This window comes from Podarcis raffonei, chromosome 6 (assembly GCF_027172205.1).
Source record: "Podarcis raffonei isolate rPodRaf1 chromosome 6, rPodRaf1.pri, whole genome shotgun sequence".
Taxonomy (NCBI): domain Eukaryota; kingdom Metazoa; phylum Chordata; class Lepidosauria; order Squamata; family Lacertidae; genus Podarcis; species Podarcis raffonei.
In genome coordinates this window covers 28,500,815-28,512,950 of record NC_070607.1, presented here as the reverse complement: position 1 = coordinate 28,512,950, position 12,136 = coordinate 28,500,815, and the positions used below count along the sequence as shown (strand labels likewise).

General features: G+C 44.6%; 1 protein-coding gene across 2 annotated transcripts in view; it reads left to right on the top strand.

The window, feature by feature from the left end:
* Window positions 1-12,136, top strand: part of LRRC8D (leucine rich repeat containing 8 VRAC subunit D) — a 76,809-nt gene that overhangs the window by 15,877 nt on the left and 48,796 nt on the right. Inside the window, exon 1 of one of the 2 annotated variants that reach the window (XM_053391821.1) lies at window positions 4,227-4,306. The exons of the other annotated variant lie outside the window; for it this stretch is intronic. The gene's annotated coding sequence lies outside the window, so the exon portion shown is untranslated. Of the gene's footprint in view, window positions 1-4,226; window positions 4,307-12,136 lie in introns of those variants that run through there. 2 annotated transcript variants of the gene reach the window in all.

Here is a 12,136-nt window from a genome sequence, read left to right as displayed (position 1 = left end):
GCAGACCTTTTTACGGTGCTGCTGGCAGCTTTGCGGGGCTCGAGGAGGCTGGAGGGCAGCTCCTCTGGCGGGGAAGGGGCGGAGGCTCCGGGCGTGGCGCTGCTTCAGCGAGGCGGGTGAGGGCGGTGAGCTGATGCCAGGAAGAAGAGTTTGGATTTGATATCCCGCTTTATCACTACCCGAAGGAGTCTCAAAGCGGCTAACATTCTCCTTTCCCTTCCTCCCGCACAACAAACACTCTGTGAGGTGAGTGGGGCTGAGAGACTTCAGAGAAGTGTGACTAGCCCAAGGTTACCCAGCAGCTGCATGTGGAGGAGCGGAGACGCGAACCCGGTTCCCCAGATTACGAGTCCACCACTCTTAACCACTACACCACACTGGCTCTCCGCGCCCAGCCTCTGCCTCTTCCCTGGTGACCTGCAGAACTTGGTGCCCCATGCCACTTGCCGCTATGGGCAAGACGCCCCTGGTAGTGTCCTGGTTTGCGAACTTTACCTCGGTCTAAGAACAGAAACCGAAAAGTGGAAGGGCACCAGTGGCGGGAGGCCTCATTAGGGGAAGCACGCCTCGGTTTAAGAACAGTTTCGGTTTAAGAACGGACTTCCGGAATGTATTAAGTTCGTAAACCGAGGTACCATTGTACTGCGCCTAAGATTTCAGATTAAAACTGCCACCGCTGGAAGGAAAGGAGGACCTTTTTCTGCCTCCCCACTTCCAGCCACTCTCTGAGGACCGGAGAAGAGACCCTCTTAAGAATATTAGAGGGCGGAGGCGGACAGGGAAAGTATGGCTTTGTTTTGTTTTTTTGCTGTCTTCAAATGAGAACTAGACCATGTAAAAAATGATTTTAGTTCGTTCATTTCCAGCTTTGTATTCTTGTTATAAAAAAGCACACCTAGACATTCCATCATTGCGCCCCTAACCTCGGTTTCAGGTGCCATTTAGCTCCCAGCTTTCATGTCTCAGTTTCTAACACTGCTCAGTCGGTAAGAGCAGGAGACTCTTAATCTCAGGGTTGTGGGTCTGAGCTCCACGCTGGAGAAAAGATTCCTGCATTGGACTTAGATGACCCTTGCCATCCCTTCCAGCTCTGTGATCCTGTGTGCTAGCATCTGTTGTCTCTACTGCGGGTGAGATCAGATAAGGTAGACATGTGAAAGGGAATGGGTCCAAAGATGATTTTCAAGCGAAAGGCAATCATAGTACCGTGACAGAGGAAAGGAACCCGGGGTGGCTGAAAAAGAGCAGCCTGCCATGTAATTATGCACACGTTTACTTTGCAAAATTTATTGCATTGGGATGTTGCGGCAGCCCTTTGCGTTGATGGCTTCTAAATGAAATTCTTAGAGGATAAGTCTAGTGGCAGCTACTAGCCACGAGAAGTGAACGGAGCCTCCTTTTTCCAGAGGCAGCGTTTTTCTGAATGCCATTTGCTGGAGGGAAATACCACAGGATGGCTGCTCCCTCAAACGACTCTGACCTTTCTTCCTCGCTGGCTCTTAAATGGGACTGCTGCTTCCTTCAAATCCCTCCTCCAATTTTAACCTTTTGTATAAAGCCTTTGGCACAGCTCCCCAGTTCCCAAGCCGTGCTGCATTTTTTATGCCTGTGAACAAGCCCATATAACTGAAACAACTGCACATCCTTTCCCTTTTACCCTTGCCTCCTTTCCCCTCGGTTTCTCCTGCGTTGGGTTTTAGATTGCAAACTGCCCTATTCTGCTCCTTAAATTGATGGTGGCATATTAAAATCTTGTCGTGCTGTCTCTGCTTGCGGACTTCCCAGCTGCTGTGTCTGGTCTCTCTGGGTCTTTAGTCCGATCCAGCAATGCAGTTATGTGTGGTTCTGTGGGCGATATTGGACCTGTCCCATTGCAACCTGTATTTCTGATACGGTGTGTAATACTCCCATTTTTCAGTTTAGAAGATGTGTACAGTGGTACCTTGGTTCTCAAACTTAATCCGTTCCAGAGTCCGTTCCAAAACCAAAGCGTTCCAAAACCAAGGCGTGTTTTCCTATAGAAAACACTCCAGACTTTTAAAAACAACCCCTAAAGCAGCAATTTAACATGGATTTTACTATCTAACGAGACCCTTGATCCATAAAATGAAAGCAATAATCAATGTACTGTACAGTGGTACCTCGGGTTACATACGCTTCAGGATACATACGCTTCAGGTTACAGACTCCGCTAACCCAGAAATATTACCTCGGGTTAAGAACTTTGCTTCAGGATGAAAACAGAAATTGTCCAGCGGCGGTGCAGCGGCAGCAGGAGGCCCCATTAGCTAAAGTGGTACCTCAGGTTAAGAACAGTTTCAGGTTAAGAACAGACCTCCAATTCTTAACCCGAGGTACCACTGTACTATAAAATAAATAAGACAGTATTGTAGATGATAAAAATAAAAATTAATTTTTTTTCTTCCCTGCACTGATGATAGTCATTGTTTGGATGAGGGGCTTTTATCCATTTCCGCAGTCACATAATCAATCAATCAGTCAATCAATCAATCAGTAGCTGAACTGGGTTCCACACTGTCACAAAAACAAAGTAACAGAAAAAGCCTCAAAAACAAAAGTGTAAAACTTAATCCGTTCTGGAAGTCCATTTGACTTTCAAAATGTTCAAAAACCAAGGTGCAGCTTCTGATTGGTGCAGGTGCTCTGGAAACAATAGCTGACAGCCGCATTGGACGTTTGGCTTCCGGAAAACGTTCAAAAACCAGAACACTTACTTCTGGGTTTTAAGATGTTTGAGAACCAAAGCATTTGAGTACCAAGGCGTTTGAGAACCAAGGTACCACAGTATAGCTAAATAATGGTATACGGTGATAGCACTGCTGACTCCCTGACCTAGCCATTTTGTGTTTTCTTCTGAGTCAGGTGATTTACCCACATCAAAAGCAACCACCGCCCTCCCTCAAAAATACCTTTCTGTTTTCTGTGCATATCTCATTGGGGGAAAGCTTTCTATGGCCTGAGGCACACACAGTGTGGCTGCCACATGGAGCCTTTCTTTAATTGCTGTGCACAACAGCGGTCTCCACGCAGGGGACTAGTTAGGTTCAGCAACCCACTTACACATCAGATTATTTTATTTTCCTACATGTATTTCACATCATGGCATTGTCCCATTTTATCCACTGCCCCCACCCCAAAATAAATTGGTGGTATGCAGAAACCCACAAGATCTCCACAACTGCCTCTCCACCCGCAGAACCCACAAACAATTGAGATGCTTTTAAAAAGCAAACTCTCCGCGGTGTTTATGTAATGCATCGGCCTTCTGCCCCACAACACAAGGTGTTTTTGTTTCAAAACCAGTTGAGTGTGGAAAGAGATTTACTATTGATTGTTTATCTAGTGGGATGTCCTTAAATAAACGGTTCTGAATAGCGAAAGACTCAATTTCTACTTTGCATTTAAGTTCTTGGCACACGAGAAGAACAAGGAAGGAAACTCCCTTTTAGTAGTTGCTCAGATTACACCTGGAGATACATAGGAATCAGATTTCCTTAATATACCTTTTGAAATCCCCCCCTTTTCTGGGAATTACTTGAATCAGCAGTTTGTGCAAAGCCAGCCGCTTTTAGGATTAATAGTAACCACTGCAGTGAGCAGGAGAGAATTCCTCTGACCCAACGTACTTCGCTCAGAAAAAGTATTACCGTATTTTTTGCTCTATTAGACTCACTTTTTCCCTCCTAAAAAGTAAGGGGAAATGTGTGTGCGTCTTATGGAGCGAATGCAGGATGCGCAGCTATCCCAGAAGCCAGAACAGCAAGGATTGCTGCTTTCACTGCGCAGCGATCCCTCTTGCTGTTCTGGCTTCTGAGATTCAGAATATATTTTTTCTTGTTTTCCTCCTCCAAAAACTAGGTGCGTCATGTGGTCTGTTGCGTCTTATAGAGCGAAAAATACGGTATATATAAGCAAATACCTGGGAACAATTGGTTTAGTCTTCCTTCGAGAGTGTGCGATTGCAACCAAGGTTTTCAGTTGGTAGCAATTCTATAACTTTACGAGGTTGACCTCTTAACTCCCCTCTCTGGCTTCTCTGGTGACCTTTGGCCATTTCCAGGAGGCCTTGTAGAAAAATGTACTTGGACTTCAGCACCACTGAGGGGTTTGTAAGACATGCCTCTTAGCAGAGCAAGAGCTCGTGACACATTCATGTTCTTCCCACAATGCACACATTTTTACAGTCGTTGCATCAGATGAGCATTTGTACACTTATCCAAGAGATGTGAGCCTTAGACTACTGCCCAGGGTGTCTCCTCCATGTCCCCTTCTCTTCTGATGTGAGGTGAGTGGCAGTTTGGATAGGGGCCTTCTCTGCAATGGGACCCCAGTAGTTGAAAGCCTTCTCCAGGGTGGCTCGCCTTGTGGCAACTCTCTGTTTGTTTGCTTTTAATTTGCCGAAGCATTTTAGCGCAAGTTCTCAGATCGGTGGGGTTTTACGCTGGGGTTTTTCTGTCGGTTTTTGGTTGTACTGCTGTTTTTAAAATAATGTTTGTGCTTTTAAATTGTGCAGTGCTCTGAAAGTCTCAGCGCAAACAGCCCTTTATAAATATTTGTAAAAACAAGCTTGTGAATACTCCGTCCATCATTCCCATGAAGTATTTTTGATTTATGTATCATCAACATCGGTATTGTTTTGTGTGGAAATGCGTTCTACTGGAATTTGCCCAAAATGGACCCCCGCAAAGTGCCACACACAGTGCTTTTTCCCCTTAAAAAAAACGTTTAGGGGCACTCTCATTTTGACTCAAGAAAATCACCATTTTGTAGTTCAAATCGGGGAAAATAAATATAACAAATGGACAAAAGTACAAAGATTCACAAAATGTTTAGGGGTATGCGTACCCCTGCGTCCCCCCAGAAAAAAAGCACTGGCCACACGTTTATACATTATACGGTACGTGGCTGAAACAAACAAACAAAAAAGGGAAATTATTTCAAAGTTTTGCTCACCAGTCTTCCTAACTTTTGGCTTAAATCTGTTATGCCTGTCTTAGTTTCCTCTGTTCCTTTCTTGCTCCCCTGCGTCTATTTTGGATTGTAAGCTCCTTTGCGTAGGAATCCATCAAACCCATTCTCTGTACTGCATCATGTACATAGATGACGCGATATGAATAAACAATAGGATCACAACTTTTCTACTCATGTTCTCTGATGTTTGTATGTTTCCTTAGCTGTCTCCCTATTGTTTCGTATCAAGTTTAAACTTCTTATTTTAACCTTTTAAGGCTCTTTATGTTCTTCCTTCATCTTATCTATGTCTGTTCATCAGGCCCTAATCTTATTAAATCACCACTATCTTGGGCTGTTTCTGTCTTCCTGCCTTCTCTCTTGTGTGGAAATCTCCCTGCCTCTCCCTCTGATATTCACCTTGCTGCCTCTTTTATTTTTGCCTTCCTTTAAGAAATTATTAAAAATGCATATTCTCTCTGTTGCATTTCTTTCTTGATGTTCCATTAAAAAAACCCTCCCTACTCCTAAAATATATTAACTCTTCTCTCTTTTCTTTTCATTCTCCCTAGTACAATTCTCCTTTTTTTCTTTCTTAACTTCCTTCTTCTCTTAGATTGTCAATCATATGGACTGGGATTTATTTTAAAAAAGATGTTATGTTTGTACAGCATTAGTGCACATTGGGTATTTTTATAAATCCTTATGATGATAGCAACAAAATGTGCCCTAACATACCGTATTTTTCCGTCTATAAGACGCCCCCTATTTTTGGGGACTCAGATTTAAGAAAATGGGGGAGGGGGAGATACTATCCATGTATAAGACGAGCCCAGATTTTGAACATTATTTTAAAAACATAGTCAAATACATGGAAAAGTATGGTAAAAGAAAGTCTAGTAGTGGGTTTTTTGGTGGGGAGGGGGACTTCCTGGATAAGGTGTCTTGCTCAGATCATAAGGTATAATATTGATGTTGGCTTCATCTTCTGCCTGGGTCTCTTCTGCATCTTCTCTGTCCTTGGAACAAAGACCAGACTAGATTTCAGCTCCACCCCCCCCACCCCCCGGGCATTTTAAATGTGCATTTAGCTAACGTAATGCAAGATGACGAGCAAAACGTTGCAACAACATGCTGAAAACGGAGGACTCTCACCCAGGAATTGAAGGTGAATTCCACAAGCCTCTTTTACAACCTAAAGAACATGTAAGAACTTCCCAAACTTTCCATGGAATCCAGTTGACCCTGAAAGAAACACAGAATGGTGATGCTGCAAGTAGGCTGAGAGGGATTACAATATTCACTAACACTCTCAGCGCGACAAATGTGGACTCGGAGCCATTACATAAGAACCAGTCTACTTACATCCTTGTTGGCTAGACAGATATGAATCCTGACAACTTCAGCCTCACGCCCCAAAGAAGGAAAACAAAGGATGCAACTGCAATGATGAACAGCACCCCAGACAAAGTATGAACCAAGATTGCCTGTTCCTTCTGGGTGACCTCGGCATATGACTGTAACCAGGAATTTCTTCCAAAGAACTTTGTGATTCTTAACTACATAACTACCGTATTTTTCACTCCATAAGACGCACCTGACCATAGGGCGCACCTAGTTTTTAGAGGAGGAAAACAAGAAAAAAATATTCTGAACGAAATGGTGGATGTATGATTTTTGTGGTTCATGCTGTGGCCACAGACATGTGATTTGAGAGTGAGTTTGCGGTAGCCCAATGCAAAAATCCTGAGGATCCATGTGGATCCGTGCTTTGTAACCATGTTTTTGTGCCATTGTGGCTTCCCTTATCTCTCTTCCTGATTGCTTGCCGATCAGCTGCTTCCTTTCAACACTCCCTTCCCTCTTGTTTGCCTTAGTGTCTTTTCCTTAGCTGGAGCAATTTTTTTCTCCTCCTTTTCTTCAAATTTCTCTCCTCATTGCTTTAGCCTTCCTGCCTCTTCTCCTTGCAAGTTCGCTGTCTTTACCTCCCTGCTCCCAGGCAGCCTCCTTTATTGCTAGCGTCCCTTATCTCCCTCCCAATCGCTTGCCGATCAGCAGCTTTGTTTCAACACCCACTTCCCTATATATATATTTTTTTAAAAGCATGATCTGCTTTTCGCCCTGGGCAATTCGGCTCCAGGAACCACGCATTCGCTCCATAAGACGCACAGACATTTCCCCTTACTTTTTAGGAAGAAAAAAGTACGTCTTATGGAGCGAAAAATACGGTACTTCAGTCTTCAAGTAAGGGATGACATGATAGAATGCGCTCCCTACAAAACATAGAAAATTTAGCATTTAGGGAGAAAGCTGGGCTAGAGCCCTTCACCCTGACATTGTAGCCCTGTTGAGATGTTCACCTGAGCATCTCTCTCTCTCTGTATGTGTGTGTGTGTGTGAAGTTTCTATCTACTCAGTCCCTAGACTCTCCCTGCGCAACATGAGAAGGTTGAGCCTGATGCCTGTGGGGGGTGGATGTACATGGGGGTCGGGCTTGTGTGTGTGCTCTTGGCCCCATGCACACTATTAAACTGCATTTTGGGGCAAATGCCTGAACATGGCACTAGTGTCCTGTGTAAGGTAAAGGTGAAGGACCCCTGACCATTAGGTCCAGTCGTGACCGACTCTGGGGTTGTGGCGCTCATCTCACTTTATTGGCCGAGGGAGCCGACGTACAGCTTCCGGGTTATGTGGCCAGCATGACTAAGCTGCTTCTGGCAAACCAGAGCAGTGCACGGAAACACCATTTACCTTCCCACCAGAGTACCTATTTATCTACTTGCACTTTGACATGCTTTCGAACTGCTAGGTTGGCAGGAGCTGGGACCGAGTGACAGGAACTCACCCCGTCATGGGGATTCGAACCGCCGACCTTCTGATCGGCAAGTCCTAGGCTCTGTGGTTTGACCCACAGCGCCACCCGCGTCTGCAGTGTCCTGTGTACAGAATTTTAATATGGAGGTGAATTCACATAGGCTAGCGCCCCCACCTTCTCATAGTTTGAAATGTTATAGCACAGACACTGGTTTAGGCCCTAGTGTGCAATAGATAGCAGTTTTAAAGCCCACCATAGGATAGAAGTTGTCAGCTTTTGCTTTGAAGGATGGAAGGTGATGAAAAACGGTTGGGGGGAGGTGGCTGCGGCGGCAAGGAGTCTTGTAGAAAGCAGTTGGAGGGACACCAAATGGAGAGAATCCTATGTGTTGCAGAAAAGGCTCTGTCACAAATGCTCAGTTATCTTCTGACACACCGTTGCTTACTTTCTGTTACATTGATGGCTTGATCAACAAACGTGACAAATCCACATTCTTTAAGGCGCTTGGAAAGTCATGCACGTCATCAATGATTGTAAATTGTGTGACTGTAGATGAATGTTTTCTTCCAAAGCCATGGAACTCTGTCAGTCATGTTTTGGCTGTCCCCCTCCCTTCTCCCTCTCATTCTTTCCCTTGTGTTGTGTTCAGCTGAATGAGATTGACATTGTGTTAGGTGGTGAAACAGTTGTCAATCAAAAGATCTGAAATAAGACAAAAGAAATGTCATGGATATATATATATTAAAAAACCCTAAGTTCATGATTTTTGGGTGCAATTCGCCAATTGTCTTTTTCAAGTTGTTAGACTGTCTTTCAAACAATAATTGGATTTTTAGACATAGCTGACAGCAGGCAAGACGACAGCTTTTCCACCCTACTTGGGACCAAGGTGGTCTGTGCTGCAGATACGGAAGTTATTCATTCAGGGACATAAACAGAAAAGTCACTTGAGAGTAGTTACAAAGATGTACTGAAGGTATGGTTTTCTTCTTGGATCACATTTGTCCTTCAAGTAACATTGTGGTCAAGACAGTTGAGATTGCTTAAAATGGGGAGAAAAACTCTAGATGTACAAATGTATAGCTAAACGTTGGGCTGCAGTCTAAAAACACATTCCAGTCCATCTCTGTGACAGCTCTTGCAAACTAACTGGATATCTTACTGTGAAAACATTTTAGTGGGTCTTGCCTCATTTTCCAGGAATGCAAATGTGAAGTCATTTGCCAGCTATGAAAGGGCTTAGAAAGTCCTCATTTCATTGGATACAACAGAAAAGGTAGAAAAGGAGGCAGCAACAAAACTGTTATCATTGATGAATGAACTTATGCTTGATGCATTCTTAGATATGTCTCATGGCAACAATCTAAGAGATCAATGATGGTTCACCTCTTCCATGTGCTTCTGTCATGACAGCTGGAGATTCAGCATAGAAATATAACTGATGCACTTGTCATAGGATTGTAGAGCTGGAAGGGACCCTTGGGGTCATCTAGTCCAACCCCCTGCAATGCAGGAATCTTGACTCAAGCATCCATGGCAGATGGCCATCCAACCTCTGCTTAAAAACCTCCAAGGAAGGAGAGCTCGCAACCTCCCAAGGAAGTCCGTTCCCCTGTTGAACAGCTCTTACCATCACAAAGTTCTTCCTGAGGTTAAGTCGGAATCTCCTTTCTTGTAACTTGAATCTATTGGTTTGGTCCTAGCCTCCGGAGTAGGAGAAAATAATCTTGCTCCAGGCGACAGCCCTTTAGATATTTTGTACCAGTGTGACCATTGGCCTATTCCCACCTGCTCACCACAAAACGGCTGGGAATTAGTTTATGCAAAACACTTTCCGTGCTGATTCAAGACCGCAGTGTTAGAAATTCAGATATACAGTGGTACCTTGGGTTACAGATGCTTCAGGTTACAGATGCTTCAGGTTACAGACTCTGCTAACCCAGAAATAGTACCTTGGGTTAAGAACTTTGCTTCAGGATGAGAACAGAAATCGTGTTTTCGGACTACAATTCCCATCATCCCTGACCACTGCTTCTGTTAGCTAGGGATGATGGGAGTTGTAGTCCCAAAACATCTGGAGGGCTGAGTTTGGCCACCACTGCTTTACAGTGTAGTCTACCTTGCCCAAAGGTGAGCTAGCAGGTCATGCTTAGACCTTGCCATGGAGATACAGTGGTACCTCGGGTTACATACGCTTCAGGTTACAGACTCCACTAACCCAGAAATATTACCTCAGGTTAAGAACTTTGCTTCAGGATGAGAACAGAAATCGTGCGGTGGTGGTGCGGCGGCAGCGGGAGGCCCCATTAGCTAAACTGGTACCTCAGGTTAAGAACAGTTTCACGTTAAGAACGGACCTCCAGAACGAATTAAGTTCTTAACCCGAGGTACCATTGTATAACCTAATCGCCAAATGGCACCTTAAACTTATGGTCACCACAATGGAATGTCTAGGCGCCTTTTTTTTTTTACAGTGGGGTTTATTATTATTATTTCATTTATATACCACTTTATATTTTAAAGACCAAATCTCAAAGCTGTTTACAAGACATTGAAACATTAAATAAAACAATCCAGAATAAAACAAATTTAAGCTGCAAAAGGAAAATATTTCAGATCCTTCTCCAAGTTACATTTTGCTTTACCCAGTTGTCATTCTGGCATACAGAGATCTCCAAACGGTCTCAACTGGACCCGCTCCATTTGCAAAATACGCCTGGCTAATTTCTAACACTGTTCAAGGGAGAGTCAACCCCATCATTGTTTGAGTGTACCTTCTTAGTGTGCTTGCACAGAAAGGTGCAAAATGCGGCTGAGGAAAGCAAGGATAACAATGTGGAGACGAGTTAATCTTAGAATGATGATGTGCAACTTGCTCAGCTGAGTTTGTCTGTACAAGCAACAAGCGCTACTTTCCTTTTTTGCATTCATTCAAACTCCACTTTGGCAGCTGGCCTGCTTTATTGTCATAAATTACAACATGGGATTTACATCTGGATAAATGCAATGATGCATACAAGAAGAGATTGCTGTGCAATGAAAGGCTTGCTTCTTTCATATATTCAGTGCCAGGAAGGAGGTAGAGCAGGGGTTGCCAACCTTTTGGGACCAGTGATCACATTTTTAATTTTGAGAGGGTGTCACAAAATAGCTGGGGTGTGTGTGTGTATTGTAGCTTAACACAAAATAAGTGAGGCAGCCACCCCCCAACAATCTTATGCCAATTTTGGGAAGTCATCTATGTCCTGCCGGTTCTAATTGTGGACACACACACAACACACACACACAGATGCTGCTGCTGCTGCTTAAAACAGCAGGGAACATTCCTCAGTACCAGAAAAAATATTCATAGTAGTCACACAACATTCACACACATTTCACAGAAATCTCTTAGGAGGTACCTGCACCTTCTGTTCCATAATAACCATATTTCTAGGAGAACTACATATAAATTAAAGGTAAAGGGACCCCTGACCATTAGGTCCAGTCATGACCGACTCTGGGGTTGCGGCGCTCATCTCGCTTTATTGGCCGAGGGAGCCGGTATACAGTTTCCGGGTCATGTGGCCAGCATGACTAAGCCGCTTCTGGTGAACCAGAGCAGTGCACGGAAACGCTGTTTACCTTCCCGCTGGAGCGGTACCTATTTATCTACTTGCACTTTGACGTGCTTTCGAACTGCTAGGTTGGCAGGAGCAGGGACCGAGCAACGGGAGCTCACCCCGTCGCAGGGATTCGTACCGCCGACCTTCTGATCGGCAAGTCCTAGGCTCTGTGGTTTAACCCACAGCGCCACCCGCGCCCCTAGAACTACATATAGACTACCTTTAAAAAATAACGAAAGCTCCTATTCTGGGGCACTAGATTTAGTGACCGCCCTGAGGCAGAGTAAGCTCTGGTCCCTTCTGAACTTGGTTGGAGGGAAAGGGATGATTCCCACCTTCTTTCTTTCTGGCATGCTATATTTGGGTCTGCCAGGAGAGGAACATGGAGCTCCTTCCTTCCTTGTCAGTGCTCATGAGATCCTTACTCATGGAGAGGCTGGCTCATCTGTACAAAGGCTGTTAGTCATGGGGACTCAGCTGGGAGTCAAGGGAACAGGCTGATGGGAATAACTGAGTGGCACTTGAGTTCTGGGGCTTCCCCTGCTCCCTTCTCAGCCCTCTTCCTCCATCTCCTCTCACCTACCCTGGACATTTCCCTTTCAGTATTGGCAAGGTAAAGGTTTCCCTGAAGTCATACACCATCGGTAGGCAAACTAAGGCCTGGGGGCAGATCCGGCCCAATCGCCTTCTAAATCTGGCCCGCGGACGGTCCGGGAATCAGCGTTTTTTTACATGAGTAGAATGT